This window comes from Mustela erminea, chromosome X, assembly GCF_009829155.1.
Source record: "Mustela erminea isolate mMusErm1 chromosome X, mMusErm1.Pri, whole genome shotgun sequence".
NCBI classification, from domain to species: Eukaryota; Metazoa; Chordata; class Mammalia; order Carnivora; family Mustelidae; genus Mustela; species Mustela erminea.
In genome coordinates this window covers 70,411,057-70,432,247 of record NC_045635.1, presented here as the reverse complement: position 1 = coordinate 70,432,247, position 21,191 = coordinate 70,411,057, and the positions used below count along the sequence as shown (strand labels likewise).

General features: G+C 35.9%; 1 protein-coding gene across 2 annotated transcripts in view; it reads right to left on the bottom strand.

The window, feature by feature from the left end:
- Positions 1-21,191, bottom strand: part of CYLC1 (cylicin 1) — a 101,309-nt gene that overhangs the window by 686 nt on the left and 79,432 nt on the right. The gene's annotated exons all lie outside the window — the stretch shown is intronic.

The window sequence follows — 21,191 nt, the reverse complement described above, 5'->3', positions numbered from 1 at the left end:
TCCCTGGGTGATTCTAATGTTCATTAAAAATGAGAAGTACTGAATACTCATCCTGCAACTAGCATTTTTAGAGGAACCAAGTTCTATCAATGTACATTATGTGTCAAAGATCTCACAACTATTTTACTTATTTTTATTTTTTTAATTTTCTTTTTTTCTAAAACATTCATTTATTTAAAAAAAATCTTTCCAGTGTTCCAGAATTCATTCCTTATGCACCACGCTCAGTGCTCCATGCAATACCCACTTAATACCCTCCTTAATATCCACCACCAGGTTCACACCCTCCCATCCAAAACCCTTAGTTTCTCAGTGTCCACAGTCTCTCATGTTTCATCTCCCTCTCCAATTTCCCTCAACTCACTTCTCCTCTCAACTATTTTAAAGGACTAGAATATTTAAAATTGATAATATAAAAACACAGAGTATATTTAAAATAACTGATTGCCATTCCAAATTCTATCACACTAATGTAAGGATATTCATATTTGCATATTACTGTCTATCTTTGTACACAAACACTCAGATTTTTGCTTAGTATTTTTTTCTCCTTCAGTCTCTTAACAGTATGGTATGAACATTTCCCTTTAATTATCAAGGTTTTATAATTACCATTTCAGTAAATGCATACTATCATATGTATTATATTTTACTAAACCATTCTCCTAATTTTATACATTTAGTTTAACTCCAAAGGTTTTCTGCTATAGATAATATTGCAATCAGTCTTTATTCCCAGATTTTGTTTTTCCTTCTGCTAATATTTTTATTACAATTAATTTCAAGTATTGGGATTCTAAGAACTCTTCCTTCATAGTTCCATATAATTCCAGAAGAAGGTTGAACCAGTTTACACTGTTCCTCTTTTTCAGTCAGCAGTGAATAAATGTGCCACCAACATTAAAGCCTCAACAGACCTATGTAAGATATATTTGTAAGATATTTTACATGTATAATACACATAAAATTTGTTGTATTTATATATTTTAGGTATCTATCATTTTATTTTTATTTAGTTATTAGATGAGAAATAATCTCATAAGGTTGCTTTGATTACTAACCATGGTCAATTTTTAAAAAAGATGTTATTTATTTATTTGACAGAGAGAGATCACAAGTAGGCAGAGAGGCAGGCAGAGAGAGAGGAGGAAGCAGGCTCCCTTCTGAGCAGAGAGCCTGATGTGGGGTTTGATCCCAGGACCCTGAGATCATGACCTGAGCTGAAGGAAGAGGCTTAACCCACTGAGCCACCCAGGCGCCCTAACCATGGTCAATATTTTTTTAATAATTTTATTTCTTATACTTATTTTCTACTGTATAAATTATATTTCTATTTATTGGCCATTTGTTATCAATATATTTTACTCTCAGAAATACAGCATATCACTAACACTCTTGATTCATAGTTCAGTATTTTTTTCTACATCATGATGCTTCCCAAATAATTAGGATGAAGTGTTAACTATATCAAATCTTAAATATAGGTGGGATAACTTTCATTTATATATTGTGATTTAGGAGAAGCACTAGAAATTCCCCCTTTCTAAAGCATTTCACATTACCCTAAATCCAAACATTTGAAATTCATTCATTTATATTTTGGTGCTAAGAATTTTTTTAAAGATTTTATGTCTTTATTTCTTTACAAGAGAGAGGTGGGAGAAGCAGAGGTAGAGGTACAAGCAGACTCTGGAGTCTGCTACAAGGCTCGATCTCAGGTCTTTGAGTTGAAACCAAGAGTCTGACCCTTAACTGACTGAGCCACCCATGAGCCCCTTGGCTTTTAAGTTTTTTAAATGCTTCAGTTAAATGGTAGTTAATACTTCAAGGGTAACTGCTGTGGACTGAATATTTATGTTCCCCTAATATTCATATTTTGATGCCGTAATCCCCAATGTGATGGTACTTGGAGATAGAGACTTTTAGGGGGCAACTAGGTTGAGATGAGGTCATAAGAGTGGAGCCTGCTTGATGGGATTGTTGCCCTTATAAGGGGATGAAGAGACCAGAGCTCTTTCTATGTCATGCAAGAATACATCAAGAAAGCAGTGTCTAAAAGCCAATAAGAGGTTCTTTACCAGAACTCAGCCATGCTTGAACCCTAATTGTGGACTTCCAGTCTACCAAATTGTGAGAAATATGTGATGTCTAAACCACCCAGTCTATGCTATTTGTCACAGCAACTTGAACTAAGACAGTAATCAAAATTAAGCTTGTAATACCATAATAGGAAATTATTTCAAAAATTCAGGGAATAAGAAGTAAGTGATAGATTTTTTTCTATACAGGAAAGAGTTTTGAGTTCTGGGACTTTCCAGAAAATGAAATATTGTCTAAGGAATGGAGATCTTGGATTTTGAGTTTTTCTTGACATCCAAATATCAACAAGAAGAAATAAAAACTAATGGTGAGCAAGGGAAGATAAGGAGAGTAGTTTCATGTTTGAAGCACAACAAAGCAACAACATATCAACAGTTATACAATAGGCAAAAAAAAATCTTTGAAACTACATTAAAAAATCAAAGGCCTTTTTTCCATTCAATTTATAGTTTAGAATTTTTTAAGAAAGCTTATGTAGAAGCATGAAACCTTCTGCTGCTTTTATACTCTTTAGACTTTCATTATGGTTATTATATCAATTGCCAACCCTGTGTCCCTCTCACCATTCACTTTGGATTGGGCCTGGAAAGTCTGTTTTGCTTCAGTAATATCATCTTTTAATACCATACTGTTATTTTTATATGTAATGATGCAATTTCATAGAGTGGCTCTCCTATTAACTAGTTGGGTGTTCTTGGATAGAAACTTCCCCACTGTCTTTGTATTTCAAAATATTTCTTATCTTTCATGATCCAGGTCAAATATCACCTTGATACGTAGCTTTTTGACAGACAGTTTTCTCACTCTTCGTGAATGAATGAATGAACTGGGCACACTAAAAATTACACTATCCAGTGTCATTTGGATTTTTAAAACTGCCCAGAATTTTTTTTTAATTCAGTTCTTTCTAGTTTTCTAAAAAATGTCATACTAATTGCTTATGCAATAAATATTGAGTGCCACCCACTCTTTTCAGAATTTGGGATATATTAGTAAACAAAACAAAGAGTTTTGCCCTCACAGAGATTACATTTCACCAGAGGATATACACAAAAAACACAATAAATTATATAATTGAAGGTAGTAAAATCTATAGAAAAAAAGATGAGGTAAGGATTGGAGTGGGGGGGCAGTTTCCTACAATTTTAAATACAGTGGTTGTATTACTTCCTTGAGAAATTAACATTTGAGCAAATATTTGAAGGAGAGAATTACCCATAGGCAAATCTAAGTAAATACTATTCTAGGTAGAGGGGTATATCAGGGCAAGAACCTAAATAATATTCCTGGAATGTTCTAGGAACTACAAGATGGCCAAAGAGGCGAGATCAGATTGATGCTGAGGAAAATAAGATGAGATCAGAAAGAGCATCAGGTCAAATTATCTAGGACTTTGTTGGCAATTGAGAGAATTTGACTCTTATTCTGAGTGACATGGTGAAATTTTAGAAGGTTTTTTTTTTTTTTTTGCAAGTTTGTTTCTCTTAGGTTTAATTTAGCACTGTCAGGCTTTAACATAATCTTTATTAATTATATTGATTTTCAATAAACTGCATCCATTTAAATGGATTACTTACTGAATATATATAGCCACAATCAAGTTTCAGAACATTTCAGTCACTCCCAAAAGGTGCTATGCATCCTTTCATTAAAAGTGACATAACAGGAATGACATGATGTGATGTAGTATTTCTACAGAAGAGATAAAACAGTGGCTGGGACCAAGTTGGTAGCAGTTGATGAGAGGTGGTCATATTTTAGATATATTTTTTTTGAGTCAACCAGATACAACAAAGGTTGGGAACAAAAAAGAAGAGTCAAAGATGTATTTGGTGTATCCTAACCTTATTCTTGATCTTAATTTGTCTTGACGTAATGGGAAAGTATGACATTTTCTGTAAGTGTTTGATAGAGAGCTATTATCAAGAGAAGAAAATTATCCTTTTTTTAAAGTTTTTATTTAAATAACAGTTAGCATACAGTATAATATTAGTTTCAGGTATAAAATCTAGTGACTCAACACTTCCATACAACACCTGGTATTCATCACAACAAGTTCACCTCTTAATCCCCATCACCTATTTAACACATTCTCCCACTCACCTCTCCTCTGGTAACTGTCAGTTTGCTCTCTACAGTTATGAGTCTGACTCTTGGTTTGCCTCTCTGACAATTTTTCCTTTTTTGCTACTTTGTTTTGTTTCTTAAAATCTAAATGTGTGAAATCATATGGTATTTGTCTTTCACTGACTGGCTTATTTCACTTAGCATCATATATTCTAGCTCCATCCATGTCATTGGATTTCATTCTATTTTATGGCTGAATAATATTCCATTTGTGTGTATTCTTTTTTTGGGGGGTCATAATTTTCATCTTAAATAATGTTAAAATCTATAAAATACTTTTCTGAAGACTGACCATTCTAGTTCTCAGGAATAAAATTAATTTAAAAAGAATGTAAAAGTGGAATACTTATGTGATATTTTGAGTGTTCCTATTTTCAGGGAAAACTAGTTTCAAGACAATCTATAGGTATCATCATTTTCTGAGGGAAGAGTTTAAGTTCTATGTCAGAAATTGTCATATGTCTGTGTATCTTCATCATTTAACACAGTGTTTAAAACAGAACATTTTCTCAAGAAATATTTATTGACATAGGAAACAAAAAATAAACATCAATAACTCTATTGAATACCACAACTTATTCTAAACATAAGATTTCAACCTATGAAATAAACGAATTATGACTTGTTCTGACAATATCTTAAAGTTAATCACTCAAAAATATTTATTGCTTAATATTTATTTCTTATATGACAATGTTCTGGGCATTATGATAAATAGAAAGGATTTCATCCTTGCCCCTGAGGTGCTTTCAGTCTGGTTAAAGACAATATTAATATCAACTCAACCCATAAATATTAAGTGCTACAGTGTTTATAGGAAAAGTTCAGTTTTGAAGAAAATAACTACAGGGGGGACAAACAATTACTTAAGAAAATGAGAGCAACAGAATTTAATATGTAAAGACAGTAGTAACAGTAGTATTCTTACATTTATATAGTGACTTAGAATTTATAAACCTTTTCACACACTATAATTTGGACTTAAAAACAATTTGTTTTACTGAGTAGGTTAGGTGTGATTATTCTTATTTCCAGTTACCTTAATCCAAATTAAAAAAAAAAAGCTACATAACAGTGAATTTATGTCTCAAATTCATTATTTCCCTGTTCTCTGAAACTTATATATTGGTTGAATATAGAAAATAGCAGGCAAGAGTATGGGTAGGAAAATACACTAAGGATATTGATTTGGAAATACCTATAGCTGTGTGAAAATTGAAGCCTTAATAATAGATGGATTCTCTCAAGGACAATATGTAGAGAAGAGTGGGATAACTGAGTCAAGAACTGAACCATAAACAATTTGAGTTGGACATGAGAAAAAGTGACAGAAATGCATATATATAAATATAAGTCATAAAGGAAAAGAAAAAAGAAAATCATAGTTGTTGAAATTGAGGTAATTTAAGGGAGAGGAGATACATTTCCAATGAATGCAAGATAGCAAAAGGGGTTAGGATGGAAAAAAAGCTATAATATTTGGTAAAGCATCATAATAGGGAACCATTGAAAGAATACTTCGGGGGAAAAAAACCTAAAGGAATGTTCAAGATGACAGCATAGACAGACCCTAAATTCATCTTGTCCCATGAACACAAAATATGTACAGCTACATATGGAACAATTTTCCCCTTAAAAGCACCTGATAACTAGGTGAACAGTGCCTCCAAAACAAGACAAAAGAGACACATCACTAAGGGTAAGGGAGCAGACAAATGGTTCTTCCCAGGACTCTACCTCACAGATGGTAATAATCAGGAGGAATCACAAAGTATGGAACACTCCTTCAAGGAGTGAAGAGATTATACCTCATCATCAGTGATCCTAACTTTGGGAGCTGGCACCAGAGAGATGATATCCCAAAATTTCAGGTTTTGAAAATCAGTAGAAATTAAAACCAGGAGAATTACAGGAAACAAAGATCCCATTCTTAAAGGACTTGTGTGCAAGCCCACTTGTCCTAATATCACCAAAGAAACAGATTGAAAAGTGTTTAGGCCATAAGTGACAAAGATCCATTTACTAATTTTAGGCAGCTCCCAAAGAGGCAGAAACCTGTTGGGACTTTATCATGGGGCAGAAGCACTGCAGGATGTCATTTTTTGAAATCTTACTTTAACTTGCTGTGGAGATAGGCAATGGGAACCATCTTTGATGTTCTTCCTCTAGACTGCTAACACCAGAGGGCTTGTGCTGCCCATCCTATACTGTGACCAGGATGACTAAGTGTCCCATGTCCCACCAACCATGCAGGGATCCCAAGCTATAATAGGGCCAGGTGAGTGCCCAAGCACTGTCCAATCCATGCAGAGACCAAAGCACAACCAGGCTAAGCAAGTACTCCAAACCCAGCACTACTTACACAACAACTAAAACAAAATTAAGCTGAAAAAGTACTCACATCCTGCCATGCTAATGAAGTGGAAGGGCTGCAACTGGGCTAGCAATTGCCTTGAGCCCTAACCAACCTGTGCACAGACTGATCTACAATCAGTTTGGGCAAATTCCCTTAGACCCACATTCTCTGTGCAGCAAACAAGCCACAACTTGACCAAAGGAGTGCTCAAGCCCTACTTAACCAACACAGAGACCAAGCTATGAAGAGATGAGTAAGTGGCTCAAATTATTCTCTCCCTGTGCAGGGGCTGAACTACAAAATGGTCTAGCAAAGGCTTCAAGATCCACCATCTCTGTGCAGCTACTGTAACCTCCATGGGTATATGAAACCCACAAGAGGTGCTTGCAGAGGGGGGAGGAGTCAAGATGGTGGAGAAGTAGCAGGCTGAGACTACTTCAGCTAGCAGGAGCTCAGCTAGATAGCGTATCTAAAGATTGCAAACACCTGCAAATCCATTGGCAGATTGAAGAGAAGAAGAACAGCAATTCTAGAAACAGAAAAACAACCACTTTCTGGAAAGAACACTACGGAAAACACTCAGGGAACAAAAGCTCCTGAAAGCAAACCCGAGCAGCCCCTGGTAAGGGCTGTGCAATTCTGCCTGGGGCAAAGACACTTGAGAATCACTACAAGAGGCTGCTCCCCCAGAAGATCAACAATAAATCCAGCCAAGACCAAGTTCACCTACCAAGGAGTGCAGTTTCAATACCAAGGAGAGCAGCAGAATTCCAGAGGAGGAGAAAGCAAAGCACGGAACTCATGGCTTTCTCCCTGTGATTTTTTAGTCTTGCAGTTAATTCAATTTTTTTTCTTTTTTATTTTTTTCTCTTCTTCTGCTAAATTTTTTTAAACTTTTACCCTTTTGTTTCTTAACGTTTTTAAATAGTTTATCTAATATATATATTTTTTCTTTTTTATACTTTTCTTTATTTGTTTTCTTTTTTAAATTCTTTTCTTTTCTTTTCTTTTCTCTTTTTCTTTCTTTCTTTCTGAGCCTCTTTTTATCCCCTATCTCCCCCCTCACGATTTGGGATCTCTTCTGATTTGGTCAAAGCATATTTTCCTGGGGTTGTTGCCACCCTTTTAGTATTTTACTTGCTCCTTCATGTACTTTTATCTGGACAAAATGACAAGGCGGAAAAACTCACCACAAAAAAAAAGAACAAGAGGCAGTACCAAAGGCTAGGGCCCTAATCAATACAGACATTGGTAATATGTCAGATCTAGAGTTCAGAATGACAATTCTCAAGGTTCTAGCCGGACTCGAAAAAAGCATGGAAGATATTAGAGAAACCCTCTCGGGAGATATAAAAGCCCTTTCTGGAGAAATAAAATAACTAAAATTTAGCCAAGTTGAAATCAAAAAAGCTATTAATGAGGTGCAATAAATAATGGAGGCTCTCACTGCTAGGATAAATGAGGCAGAAGAAAGAATTAGCGATAGAGAAGAACAAATGACAGAGAATAAAGAAGCTGAGCAAAAGAGGGACAAACAGCTACTGGACCATGAGGGGAAAATTCGAGAGATAAGTGACACCATAAGATGAAACAACATTAGAATAATTGGGATTCCAGAAGAAGAAGAAAGAGAGAGGAGAGCAGAAGGTATACTGGAGAGAATTATTGGGGAGAATTTCCCCAATATGGCAAAGGGAACAAGCATCAAACTTCAGGAGGTTCAGAGAACGCCCCTCAAAATCAATAAGAATAGGACCACAACCCATCACCTAATAGTAAAATTTACAAGTCTTAGTGACAAAGAGAAAATCCTGAAAGCAGCCCGGGAAAAGAAGTCTGTAACATACAATGGTAAAAATATTAGATTGGCAGCTGACTTATCGACAGAGACCTGGCAGGCCAGAAAGAGCTGGCATGATATATTCAGAGCACTAAACGAGAAAAACATGCAGCCAAGAATACTATATCCAGCTAGGCTATCACTGAAAATAGAAGGAGAGATTAAAAGCTTCCAGGACGTACAAAAACTGAAAGAATTTGCAAACACCAAACCAGCTCTACAGGAAATATTGAAAGGGGTCCTCTAAGCAAAGAGAGAGCCTACAAGTGGTAGATCAGTAAGGAACAGAGACAATATACAGTAACAGTCACCTTACAGGCAATACAATGGCCCTAAATTCATATCTCTCAATAGTTATCCTGAATGTTAATGGACTAAATGCCGCAATCAAAAGACACAGGGTATCAGAATGTATAAAGAAACAAAACCCATCTATATGTTGCCTCCAAGAAACTCATGTTAAGCCCGAAGACACCTCCAGATTTAAAGTGAGGGGGTGGAAAACAATTTACCATGCTAATGAACATCAAAAGAAAACAGGAGTGGCAATCCTTACATCAGATCAATTAGATTTTAAGCCAAAGACTATAATAAGAGATGAGGAAGGACACTATATCATATTCAAAGGGTCTGCCAACAAGAAGATCTAACAATTTTAAATATCTATGCCCCCAACGTGGGAGCAGCCAACTATATAAACCAATTAATAACAAAATCAAAGAAACACATCAACAATAATATAATAATAGTAGGGGACTTTAACACTCCCCTCAATGAAATGGACAGATCATCCAAGCAAAAGATTAGCAAGGAAATAAAGGCCTTAAATGACACACTGGAACAGATGGACATCACAGATATATTCAGAACATTTCATCCCAAAGCAACAGAATACACATTCTTCTCTAGTGCACATGGAACATTCTCCAGAATAGATCACATCCTCGGTCCTAAATCAGGACTCAACCGGTATCAAAAGATTGGGATCATTCCCTGCATATTTTCAGACCACAATGCTCTGAAGCTAGGACTCAACCACAAGAGGAAGTTTGGAAAGAACCCAAATACATGGAGACTAAACAGCATCCTTCGAAAGAATGAATGGGTCAACCGGGAAATTAAAGAAGAATTGAAAAAAATCATGGAAGCAAATGATAATGAAAAGACAATGGTTCAAAATCTGTGGGACATGGGACGCCTGGGTGGCTCAGTTGGTTAAGCAGCTGCCTTCGGCTCAGGTCATGATCCCAGCATCCTGGGATCGAGTCCCACATCAGGCTCCTTGCTCAGCAGGGAGCCTGCTTCTCCCTCTGCCTCTGCCTGCCATTCTGTCTGCCTGTGCTCGCTCTCTCCCCCTCTCTCTCTCTGATAAATAAATAAAATCTTTTAAAAAAAATCTGTGGGACACAACAAAGGCAGTGCTGAGAGGAAAATATATAGCGGTACAAGCCTTTCTCAAGAAACAAGAAAGGTCTCAGGTACACAACCTAACCCTACACCTAAAGGAGCTGGAGAAAGAACAAAAAGAAACCCTAAGCCCACCAGGAGAAGAGAAATCATAAAGATCAGAGCAGAAATCAGTGAAATAGAAACCAAAAAAACATTAGAGCAAATCAACGAAACTAGGAGCTGGTTCTTTGAAAGAATTAATAAAACTGATAAACCCCTGGCCAGACTTATCAAAAAGAAAAGAGAAAGGACCCAAATAAATAAAATCGTGAATGAAAGAGGAGAGATCACAACTAACACCAAAGAAATACAAACCATTATAAGAACATACTATGAACAACTCTACGCCAACAAATTGGACAATCTGGAAGAAATGGATGCATTTCTAGAAACATATCAACTACCACAACTGAACCAGGAAGAAATAGAAAGCCTGAATAGACCCATAACCAGTAAGGAGATTGAAACAGTCATTAAAAATCTCCAAACAAACAAAAACCCAGGGCCAGACGGCTCCCGGGGGAATTCTACCAAACATTTAAAGAAGAACTAATTCCTATTCTCCTGAAACTGTTCCAAAAAATTGAAATGGAAGGAAAACTTCCAAACGCATTTTATGAGGCCAGCATCACCTTGATCCCAAAACCAGACAAGGATCCCATCAAAAAAGAGAGCTATAGACCAATATCCTTGATGAACACAGATGTGAAAATTCTCACCAAAATACTAGCCAATAGGATTCAACAGTACATTAAAAGGATTATTCACCACGACCAAGTGGGATTTATTCCAGGGCTGCAAGGTTGGTTCAACATCCTCAAATCAGTCAATGTGATACAACACATCAATAAAAGAAAGAACAAGAACCATATGATACTCTCAATAGATGCTGAAAAAGCATTTGACAAAGTAAAGCATCCCTTCCTGATCAAAACTCTTCAAAGTGTAGGAATAGAGGGCACATACCTCAATATCATCAAAGCCATCTATGAAAAACCCACCGCAAATATCATTCTCAATGGAGAAAAACTGAAAGCTTTTCCGCTAAGGTCAGGAACACGGCAGGGATGTCCATTATCACCACTGCTATTCAACATAGTACTAGAGGTCCTAGCCTCAGCAATCAGACAACAAAAGGAAATTAAAGGCATCCAAATCGGCAAAGAAGAAGTCAAATTATCACTCTTTGCAGATGATATGATACTATATGTGGAAAACCCAAAAGACTCCACTCCAAAACTGCTAGAACTTATACAGGAATTCAGTAAAGTGTCAGGATATAAAATCAATGCACAGAAATCAGTTGCATTTCTCTACACCAACAGCAAGACAGAAAAAAGAGATATTAAGGAGTCAATCCCATTTACAATTGCACCCAAAACCATAAGATACCTAGGAATAAACCTAACCAAAGAGGCACAGAATCTATACTCAGAAAACTATAAAGTACTCTTGAAAGAAATTGAGGAAGACACAAAGAAATGGAAAAATGTTCCATGTTCCTGGATTGGAAGAATAAATATTGTGAAAATGTCTATGCTACCTACGGCAATCTACACATTTAATGCAATTCCTATCAAAGTACCATCCATCTTTTTCAAAGAAATGGAACAAATAATTCTAAAATTCATATGGAACCAGAAAAGACCTCGAATAGCCAAAGGGATATTGAAAAAGAAAGCCAATGTTGGTGGCATCACAATTCCGGACTTCAAGCTCTATTACAAAGCTGTCATCATCAAGACAGCATGGTACTGGCACAAAAACAGACACATAGATCAATGGAACAGAATAGAGAGCCCAGAAATAGACCCTCAACTCTACGGTCAACTAATCTTCGACAAAGCAGGAAAGAATGTCCAATGGAAAAAAGACAGCCTCTTCAATAAATGGTGTTGGGAAAATTGGACAGCCACATGCAGAAAAATGAAATTGGACCATTTCCTTACACCACACACAAAAATAGACTCAAAATGGATGAAGGACCTCAATGTGCGAAAGGAATCCATGAAAATCCTTGAGAACACAGGCAGCAACCTCTTCGACCTCAGCCGTAGCAACATCTTCCTAGGAATATCGCCAAAGGCAAGGGAAGCAAGGGCAAAAATGAACTACTGGGATTTCGTCAAGATCAAAAGCTTTTGCACAGCAAAGGAAACAGTTAAGAAAATCAAAAGACAACTGACAGAATGGGAGAAGATATTTGCAAACGACATATCAGATCAGATAAAGGACTAGTGTCCAAAATCTATAAAGAACTTAGCACACTCAACACCCAAAGAACAAATAATCCAATCAAGAAATGGGCAGAGGACAGGAACAGACATTTCTGCAAAGAAGACATCCAGATGGCCAACAGACACATGAAAAAGTGCTCCATATCACTCGGCATCAGGGAAATACAAATCAAAACCACAAAGAGATATCACCTCACACGAGTCAGAATGGCTAAAATCAACAAGTCAGGAAATGACAGATGCTGGCGAGGATGCGGAGAAAGGGGAACTCTCTTACACTGTTGGTGGGAATGCAAGCTGGTGCAACCACTCTGGAAAACAGCATGGAGGTTCCTCAAAATGTTGAAAATAGAACTGCCCTATGACCCAGCAATTGCACTACTGGGTATTTACCCTAAAGATACAAACGTAGGGATCCGAAGGGGCACGTGCACCTGATTGTTTATAGCAGCAATGTCCACAATAGCCAAACTATGGAAAAAACCTAAATGTCCATCAACAGATGAGTGGATCAAGAAGTTGTGGTATATATACACAATGGAATACTATGCAGCCATCAAAAGAAATGAAATCTTGCCATTTGAGACAACGTGGATGGAGCTAGAGTTTATCATGCTTAGCGAAATAAGTCAAGCTTAGAAAAACAACTATCATATGATCTCCCTGATATGTTGAAGTGGTGATGCAACATGGGGGCTTAAGTGGGTAGGAGAAGAATCAATGAAACAAGATGGGATTGGGAGGGAGACAAACCAGAAGTGACTCTTAATCTCACAAAACAAACTGAGGGTTGCTGGGGTGAGGGGGGTTTGAGAAGGGGGTGGGGTTATGGACATTGGGGAAGGTATGTGCTTTGGTGAGTGCTGTGAAGTGTGTAAACCTGGCGATTCACAGACCTGTACCCCTGGGGATAAAAATATTTTATATGTTTATAAAAAATAAAAAATAAAAAATTAAAGAAAAAAAAGAGGCGCTTGCATAGAGTACCTGGCTCTGGTGGCCAAGGGAGATTATACTTCTGGACTATAAAGAATAGCTTCTACACAACGTCTTCTTCAATACTGAGCGAGGTAGCCATTTTGCTTAATACAAAACAAACACAGAGAACCAAAATGATGAGACAGATTAATATGTCTGAACCAAAGAATAAGGGAAATACCCAAAATAAAATTCTAATGAAATGGAAATAACATCTTAACTGATAGAGCATTCAAAGTAATGATCATGAAAATGCTCACTGATCTTGGGAGAAGACTGGATGAACACAGTGAGAACTTCAACGATGTAATAGAAAATATTTTTTTTAAAGTACCAAACAAATGATAACTGTACTGAAAAATACACTAGAGAATTTTAACAGCACAGTGGATAAAATAGAAGTATGAATTATTGAACTAGAAGACAAAGCAATGGAAAACACATAGAGTACAGAAGAAAAAATAAATAAAATAAGTGATGATACCATAAGGGACCTCTGAGCCCACAGCAAATGGACTAGGAGAAGAGAAAGAGCCATAGAAATATAACAAGAAATAATGGCTAGAAACGTCTATAATCAAGGCCATGAAAACACACCTATAGGTCCAGGGAGCCCCAATAAGATGAAACCAAAGAGAAGCACAGACATATATTTAAAATGATAAAAGTTATTGATAGAGAGATAATTTTTAAAGTAACAAGAGGAAAGCAACTTATTACCTACAAGGGAAACCCCATAAGATTATCAGAATTTTCAGCAGAAACGTTATAGGCCAGAAAGAAGTAGTGTGACATATTCAAAGTGCTGATAGAGGAAACCACAAACCAAGAATTACCTATGTAGGAGGGTTACTATTCAAAATTAAAGGATTTACATATTCTTTTCCAGATAAGCAAATACTAAGGGAGTTTATCACTATTAAATTAGCCTTAAAATAAATGATAAAGAAACTTCTCTGAGCTAAAAATAACAGACCTAACAAATACTAAGAAAACATAAAAAAATAAAAATCTTACCAGAAAGCATAAATAAAAAAAATAAGTAGTGGATTAACCATTTATAAAGTAAACATGATGGGTAAAAGGCAAAAGTAGTAAAATTAATTAAAAATACAATAACTAGCTAAGGGATGCATAAAATGATGTAAAATGTGTCTCTAAAGATGTTTTTGGGGGAATGAGTAATAATATAAGGCTTTAGAATGTGTACAGAATTTATATCAATTTATTTATTTTTATATTTTAAATATTTTATTTATTTATTTGACAGACAGCGATAACAAGTAGGCAGAGAAGCAGGTAGAGAGAGGAGGGGGAAGCAGGCTCCCCACTGAGCAGAGATCCCAATGCAGGGCTTGATCCCAGGACCCTGAGATCATGACCTGAGCTGAAGGCAGAGGCTTAACCCCCTGAGCCACCCAGGAGCCCCTAAATTTATATCAATTTAAAAGAGACTGTAGTATACTCAAGATATTTTATGTGAATCCCACAGTAACAGAAAGCAGAAACAACAACAACAACAAAAACCATTATACTAAGTACACAAAAGGCAATGAGAAAGGAATCTTAACATAATACTAAAGAACAACAACAAAAAAAATCAAACCACAAAAGAGAAAGAGGAGAAGAAAGGAACAGAGAAAGGAACTGCAAAAACAGCTAGAAAACAATGAACAAAATGACAGTATTACCAACTAATAATTCCTTAGATATAAATAGACTAAATTCTCCAATCAAAAGACATTGGGTGTGCTGGGTGGATAAAAATATAAAAATATATAAAAAATATTCTATATGCTGCTTATAAAGCACTCACCTCCAACCTAAATAAAAAACTAAAATGAAGGATTGGATAAAATGATATACCATGAAAATATAAATGCAAAGAAAACTGGGGTAATAATACTTATGTCAGACCAAAATAAGTTAAAACCTAAACTAGCAAAAGACAAAGAAAAGCTTTACATAATGACAAAGGGGTCAATCCAAAATGAAGATATAACATTTGTAAACATCTTTGAACCCAACATAAGAGTATCTGAATATTTAAGCAAATATTAAGAGAAATAAAGAAATATATAGCAATACAATAATAGCAAAGGAATTTAATATCTTACTTTCATCAATGGATAGATCATCCAGATAAAAATTCAATTAAAAAATAAAATAGCCTTGAACAATACATTAAAGTAGATAGGCTTATTATATACAGAATATTTCATGCAAACCAGAAGGATACACATTATTTTCAAGTGCACATGAAATATTCTCTGGTATCAATCATATTTTAGGTCACAAGGACTCTGAGAAAAGGAGGGTTATAGAGGGGAGGGTTGTTGGTGGATGGGTGAACCTGGTGGTGGGTAATAAGGACCAAACATATTGCATAGAGCACTGGGTGTTATATATAAACAATGTTGGAACACTACATCAAAAACTAATGATGTATGGTATGGTGACTAATATAACTCAATAAAATAAAAAAAAATCTCAATAAATTTAAGAAAATTGGAATCAAATCAAGCATCTTTACCAACAACAATGGTTTAAAACTAAAAATTAATTACAAGAAGAAAACTGGACAAAAACCACAAATACATGGAGACTAAACAACTTGTAATTAAAAAAAAAAGAACAATGGGTCAGTGAAAAACTTAAAGAGAAAATAAAGAAAATAACCTGCGTCACAAAAAACAATACGAAATTTCAAAATCTTTGGGATATAGCAGTTTAAAGAGAAAAGTTCATAACAATACAAGCTTAGCCCAAAAAACAAGAAAAATCTCAAATAAAAAAAATTAACTTACATTTGAAGGAACTAGAAAAAAAAACAGAAAAAAACAAACACCAAATTTAATAGAAGGAAGAAAATAATAAATATCAGAGAAAAAATAAATAAAACAGAGACTAAAAATACATAGAAAAGCTCAATGGAATTAGGAGGGGTTTTTTTGGAAAAAAAAAAGAGAACAAAACACAAAATTTTAGTTAGACTCATTAAGAAAAAAGTGAGAGGCCCCAAATTAAAAAAAATCAGTATAAAAGAGGAGAAATTACAACAGCTAACACAGAATTAGAAAAAGAAAATAAGAAAATACTTTGAATCAGTATATGCCAAGAAATTAGACAGCCTAGACGAAATAGTGAAATTTCTAGAAATATGGAATCTCCTGAGACTGAATCATGAGAAAATAGAAAATCTGAGTAGACCAGTAATTAGGAATGAAATTGAATCAGTCATTTAAAAAAAAAAATCCCAAGAAACAGTAGTACAGGTCATGATTAATTCTATGGTTAAGTCTATCAATGGGTGGTTCAGTTGGTTAAGTGACTGTCTTTGGCTCAGGTCATGATCCTGGAGTCCCAGAATTGAGCTCCACATTGGGCTCTCTGCTCAGCGGGGAGTCCGCTTCTCCCTGACCCTCCCCCTTCTCATCCTCTTTCTCTCATTTTCTCTCTCTGTCTCTCTGTCAAATAAATAAATTTAAAAAAATCTTAAAACAAAACAAAACAAATCAAGCAAAAAAGAAACCCAAAAAATGGAATAGAAAAGAACAATGTCAAACTTATTTTAAGAAGCAGATACTACCCTGATACCAAATCCAGAGAAACTACAAAAATATATATATGGCCAGGATCTTTGATGAATATAGATGCAAAAATCTTCAACAACATACGAGCAAATAGAATTAAACATTAAAAGAATAATACATGATCACGTGAGATTCATTCCAGAGATGCAATGATCATTGATCATATGTAAATCAATCAACATGATACACCCACATTAAAAAAACAACAACAACAAAGTATCAAAAAGTATATGATCAGTGGTTAGTACCAGAGGAGGAAGATGGCAACCATTTTAGTAGGTACTTGAGGAGCAGGCCACACCAGCCTGTTTCCCACACTGGGAAAGCCAGGAAGTCTCCACAGTGACCACAGGGTTCTCATAGCCAAACAACTTTATGGGGGTGTGGTTCTGGGAGCCCACTCCAGAACAGCTACTAGGTCCTACATTGCCAATCAAATGACTGACAATCTGATCCTTATTCATGACTGTATTTTCTCCTGCTGCTTAGGTTCAGCAGCTGATACCTAGGCTGTAGCTGAGTCCTTTCACTTATCAGCTTATTTCCATAATATTGAGCTGAATGAGCCTCTGGTGGTACAAAAGGTAACCAGCCTCTTTAAAGAGATGTGTTTCTCAAACTGAGAAGACCTGATGGTAGGAATCATCAAATGTGGGCTGGGGCCCCCTAAAAGAAAGGCAAGTGTACTCAGCGCTCATGGAGGGCATGATGGTAAGAGAGTCCTTTGTCACTGGGAGCTCTGGGAGCTCCTATCTTTGTGGCCATGTTGATGCTACCTAATGGGAAAATGTGACCAAGGAAGAGTGTTGGCAATTTATATCAATGCTTTTGCTTAGGCCATGGGATGGGTCATCTCCAGTGGTGGGGTGATCTGTCTGGCAAACTTTGTAGAATCAGAGGTAGAGTAGCAGGTACTTTTGTCACATGTTTTTTTCTGTGACATCATTTCTATGGAAATGATCTTTTTTTTTTATTCTTGACAGAATGTTTATTGAATATTATATAATAAATGTTTTGTTATTTTTTTTCTAGAATTCTAGGAATCAGGGAGGTGGTAAAGTAACAATGGTGAATTTGGGAATATGGTCTCCCAAAAGTAACTGCTGCTTATTGACATAAGATTTCTACTTATACATGGAATCCAAAAAAAAAAAATAAATAAAACCAGCCAATAAAACAAGATAGAAGTGGGCTCATAGGTAGAGAACAAACTGATAGTTACCAGAAGGGAGGGGGTTGAGGGGTGGATACCATAAGTAAAATGGACCTACCAACGTTCAGTTTTAAAATGATTAAGTCATGGGGATGTAATGTGCAGCATAAGGAATATAGTCAATAACATTTTAATAATTTTGTATGGTAATAGATGGACAGAAGACTTATAGTGGTGATCATATAATAATGTATAAAATTATACATTTTCTAATGTATACAATGACAAAATAACTATGAGGTAAATTTGAAACTAATATATATTGTATTTCAATCATATTTCAATGAAAAATACAAAAGAACTAGAGAAAAAGGATAGGAAAATAGAACTGAAGAGTAATTAGAGCAGTTAATTGCAGTTAGAGTAGAAAAACTGTAAATAGTGTTTAAAGTTACAAAGATTATTAATAAAGGAACTAAAAACAAGGATAGAACTATATTAGGAAAAGAGAAAGAGAGGTGATGCTGCATACAAAAAAAATATTCACCCATTATGGAAGAATGCCATTAGGAAATGTGTAAAATTGTGAAGTAACCATATAAATGTATTATTTAAAGATATGGAGATAGCCACCAAACTAAATGCAGAATCACATTAATATGTGCCTATGTTTGTCAGACAATTTTACTGGTACATGGATCTTATCTTCAAATATGGTGATAGTGCTTTAAATTACAGAAATTGTGGCTTTTGAAAATAGATTAAACCAGTAATGATAGTGACAGAAGAAAAATGACTTCTTATATCGTAAGTATACCATATATTTTTAAGATTTGTATATTTATTTTAGAGGGAGAGATAGAATGTGCAGAGGGAGGGGGGAGAGAATCTCAGACAGACTGCACCCTAAACATAGAGCCAGACGCAGGGCTTGATCTCGCTACCCTAAATCATAACCTGAGCCAAAATCAAGAGTCAGATACTTAACCAACTATGCTACCCAGGTCACCCAAAGGTATATATTGTAACTACAACTAAAATTGTTTTTTACACTCTAAAAATCACAGTGTGCTTAAGATTTACATTATTCTTTCCTAAGAAAGATTTCACAAGATAATGATTTTCATTTGATGCCATTATTATGTATTGTATTCTAGTAGTTGAGCCACCTCTGCTACCTCTTTAGGGGTACTCTACTCCTCTTCCATCCCAACTATGGGCAGACATATGTCCTACTTCTCTTAGGCTCCATTAGAAAACACAAAACACTTTCCTCTGTGCTATTCATTCCAATTTAAATCTATAGCTCACTTAGCTCAATTCCTCGTTTTGGAGATGAAGAAACAGGCCCAGAATAGGAACAGCATTTACTTGTTTTACTGTATCATGGAAACATGTGTTTTAGAAGGAAAAATTCTAGAGTCCCCACAGTTCTATAGTTCCTATGTATTTAACTTCATTTTGTGAATTAGCTAATTTTGTATAGACTAAATACTTTGAGGTGGATTCCAGTTTTATAAACAGCATCTTTCATTGAATAGAAACAATGAATAATTTTTTAGCTTCTTTCTTTTTTTTCTGGTTATTTGATTTGACTTCATTTGACTCCTAATTAACTGTAGTAATGAACAATACAAGCAATTTAATCAAATGTGTAGTATTGTGTATAATACCATGTAACTTCTGGGTGCTTTGTAAATGAAAATATCTGCTGGAAAATAAAATAAGCTATCAATTGACTCTTTCTATTGATAACAGGGTGATACTTAACATATTTTGTACTGAATTGGTTTACCTTGTGCTCCTGTTGCCCAAAAGAAATAAAAAATCTGGAGAGGAGCAAGATGGCAGAGGAATAGGAGACCTAAATTTCATTGGATCCCAGTAACTCTGATACTTATCAAACCATTCGGAATACCTACAAACTCAACAGGAGATCAAAGAAAAGAATCGTAATTCTAGGAACAGAAAAGCAACTACTTTCTGGTAGGTAGGATGTCAGGAGAAGTGAATCCAAGGTGATATATGGGAAGATAGATCATGGGTGAAGGGCCAGCTACCGACAGGTGAGAGAGCAGTGGAGCACAAAATCAGAAATTTTAGAAGTCTGCTCCACTGAGGGATGTCACTCCAGTGGCTAAACGGGGGGGGGGGGGATGCGGGGGTTGGGGTGGAATTCTCTTTGGGTCAGTGTGTTCTCAGGACATATGGGGTCACAGAAAGGGGGTGCCAGAATGTGGTAGAGCTCCCAGGTATCGGAATGGGGAAGCCAGCTGCAAAGATGGAGATGAGTAAGGGCCTCTAAGATTGGGATTGCCATAAACCATGACCCAAGAAAAACTTGGGCCACTATTCTTAGAACAGGCACACCACAAGTGGCAGATCCAGGGACACATCCCTTCCTCCACTGGGAGGAGTAATGCAGAAACACCATGCAGGAATATGCTGGGTTTGGAGACACCAAACAGGGCTGTGTTCCAGAGACAGAAATGCTCAGTCACAGGCTGGGTGAGCTCAGAGTGTGGCCCAAGGCCAGGGAGTCAGGCATGATTGATGACTTTTCTCTGAGGGCTCACTGAAGAGGAGGACCCCTGAGCACTTGGCTCCTCTGGGCCTGGAGATTGGAGGGAACCATCTTCATCCTCATCCTCCAAAGCTGTATGGAAAGCTCTCAGGGAACAAAAGCTACTGAGAGCAACCCAGACAGACTACATAGCCTGACCCCTGTGAAGGGAAGTGCATTTCTGCCTTGGGCAATGACATTTGAAAATCACTGCAAGAGGCCCCTTCCCTAGAGGATCAGCAAGAACATACAGCCAAGATCAAGCTCACCTATCAATGAGAAATGCAAAGCAACTGTGCTAGGGGAATACAGCACATAAAATTCATGGCTTTTCCCTCATGATTCTTTAGTCCTTTAAAGTTAATTTTTTAAAAAATAATTTTTTTATTTTTCTCTTGTTCTATTTTTTAAAATTTTTCCTCTTTCTTATTATAACCTACTTTAGCTATTTTATCAATTCATTAAAAAATCGTATTCAAACCCTTCATTGTAGTTAACCTTATTTTTTGTATACATATAAATTCTTTATTTAAAATTTTGGAGTAGAGTTCCTTCTAACAGATCAAAATATATCCTAAATCTAGCACATGTCTTAATTCCATTTTTAGAATATTTTAAATTTTCACCTTTACAGTTATATTCCATCCCTTCATTGTGTGTGTGTGTGTAATATATATATATGTATATATATATACATATATATATATTCCTTTATTCCTTTCTTTAAAATTTTGGGAAGCATTTTCTTCTTCTAACAGGCCAAAATATACCCAAAATCAAGGGTGTGAGTCTCTA